General features: G+C 30.4%; 1 protein-coding gene across 3 annotated transcripts in view; it reads left to right on the top strand.

Annotated features, from left to right (window-relative positions):
• LOC106473197 (tumor susceptibility gene 101 protein-like) overlaps positions 1–2,656 on the top strand; it is a 45,326-nt gene continuing 42,670 nt past the window's right edge. For 2 of the 3 annotated variants that reach the window (XM_022401683.1, XM_013933879.2), the window contains exon 1: positions 1–100. The gene's annotated coding sequence lies outside the window, so the exon portion shown is untranslated. Of the gene's footprint in view, positions 101–269; positions 490–2,656 lie in introns of those variants that run through there. The other variant, XM_022401684.1, reaches the window with a different exon arrangement.

Genomic DNA, 2,656 nt, shown 5'->3' on the forward strand with positions numbered 1-2,656 from the left:
CGTCTAGTGGAATTGTGTTATTTAGTGTTAATTCTCCTATTGTGGTTTTGCTATGTAAGTCTGGCGAAACTCTACTTCGAAAATCTTAAATAGTTGAAAGGTTAGTGTGGATATTTGTCTGAACTGTACATGTGTAGTGTAAGATTAGGCTATTATCACTTAATCATAAGTTAATATTATTCAACTTATTGTTACTGATAGTGATTAATAGTAATACGTACACTAATGAGTAATATACTGTAGTAGTAACGTTACAGAACTAGCAGTAACATTAACGTAAGTAATGATTAATGAGTTATACTTATGGTACAGTGTATAGACACAAAAACGCGGGGTAAATTTTAGAGACGGATAATAATTGCTGATATTGATGCTGCAGTGCTTGTACTAGTACTAGTACTTCAAGTAATAGTATTGTAGCAATGTGTTGAAACGTTCAAACTGAAGTTTATACTTACAAGTTACAGTTACACAGAAGTCGGAACTGAGGTCAGTCTTGAATCTTGAGATTTAAATAAATCTCTTATTTTCACACATAAGTTCTTATTAATAACTCATAAGTATTGGTAAAATAAGTAGTAATTTTTAAAGTTTAGCTTTAGCCTGTTTTAGGTAACGTACAAAGTAGAACTTGTGTTTCCGAAATATCATGCTTTGTCTACAGTCTAGGCATGATTGTAGTTAGTAATGTTAACTTACAGTTAAGCCTAATCTGTAAAAACTAGAGAATAAGATTTGCATTTCGTGAATAATAGAATAGAAATAGAAAAAATAACTGATTATTTATGAATGTAGTTGTAGTAGTACTACTAGTACTATGACTCATAATAATATTATCATGAGTGTTGATTGTAATTTGTACTATACTAGAACACTTTAAAATGTAGCTTATAATAATCATGATAAAGGGCTGCGGACTTTTATTAAGTTCATAAATTTGAATGGGACTTCTGAGAATGTCAAATTTTAGCACTTAGTAAACTGTAAAGTACTGCAAGTGCCAAAGGGAGATCACCTTCTAGTTCTAGGAATTTGGAGCATGCTCCCCTATAAAATTTCTTATTTAGTTAAGCAAAACTATGCAGTCTGATACCTTTCCTGGATCATTTTTGGTGCAGAATATAACCTGGATTCAGTTAGTCAACCAACTACAATACATTTTAGAAAGCTGCTAATTGAACCAAAACATGTGATTTTTTTACTGATATATGAGAGCATGAGATTATGTCCAGTTGCATAATTCTCACATTTGGTAGGTGAGTGTTGGTAGCACTGATAATATAAACTAAGTATTAATGCAGTAATAATTAGACATTCACTTTTATATTTTATCTTTAATTTGAGTGTGTTATACTCCACTAATAGTTGTGAACCTACCATAATTTAAAAATTGTGCCTAATGTCTCTTATATTTATATAGATTCTGTGTTGACATTGATGTGAAGACCAAAACATGGAAGCCTTGAGATTATTAACAAGCATTCAAAACTTGTTTTTCATGTGGGGAAAATTGTGTAATTTTATTTCTAAAGTAATGCAAGTCAGTACTTATGAAAGCATTTGAAATGAATACTTAATCTTATGAAACAATTTATTTGTTCTTAATATGATTTCTTCAGAAAAATACAAAGTGTTACCCCATTCAGCCCTGCTTATTGCATATTTTTAGCATAATGACAGTATTTTCATTCAATGGGGAAAACCTAGTGTATGTTCTTATTTTAAATTGCATTTTATAAAAATTCTTCATGACACTGAAAATCAGTTTCATAAGATGAAGTGTGCAATGGAAAGATTTACAAGTCTTGTTATACTACATTGGGAATCCTACTATAATTTGAGAGAAGTGTGTGTTTGTTTGTCCTCTAACTCCTAGGCTTTTGCATTTGGACCTGCCAAATATGGTCTAATCAACTAGAAATGATTTGGGATTTGTCAAGAAGTTATTTTTCTTTTAAAAATGTATAGATTTCAGAGTTCCATTGCTAGGCATAAAAAGTTAGATACAGATCAGTCAGTATGGGTGGCCACTATGGGTACTGATGGAATTTTTTTAGTTTCCTCTTTCATTACATGGAGTATACATATAGTCTACATACCTTCAATAATTACTGGCATATCTAGGAGAAAAACAGAAATATTATTCATATTCATACATTTAAAATATTAATGATACAGTTGCATTTAGTTTTCAAATTCTATTAATCATTTGAGGGATTTCTTTTTCACAAATTGTTTATGTATACTTTCAAGATAGACATACTTATATTAAGTGAGGTGTTTTCTTTGGTTTTTACTAATTAAGATTTAAGCAGTATTTCACATCTTGATCAGTTGATAAATGGAAATGAGATTAAACAAGATGACTGCATTAATTCTAAGCTGGTTAAGAAAAAAATGGGAAGTTTAAAAAATGATAAGGCTTCTGAACCAGATAATATTTCCTCAAGGGTTTTGAAGGAGGTTAAAGATTGAATATGTGAGCCACTTGATACTATTTTTTGTCAGTCCATGAATGGGCAGGTAACAGAGGATTGGAAGTTAAATAATGTAACTCCTCTTTTCAAGGAAGTTGATAAAAATTGTCTCAGTAATTATAGACCCATTAGTCTTGCATCAGTTGTGGGAAAAATTTTGGAAAATCTGTTAAAAGATG

This window comes from Limulus polyphemus, unplaced genomic scaffold (assembly GCF_000517525.1).
Source record: "Limulus polyphemus unplaced genomic scaffold, Limulus_polyphemus-2.1.2 Scaffold5963, whole genome shotgun sequence".
Lineage (NCBI taxonomy): Eukaryota > Metazoa > Arthropoda > Merostomata > Xiphosura > Limulidae > Limulus > Limulus polyphemus.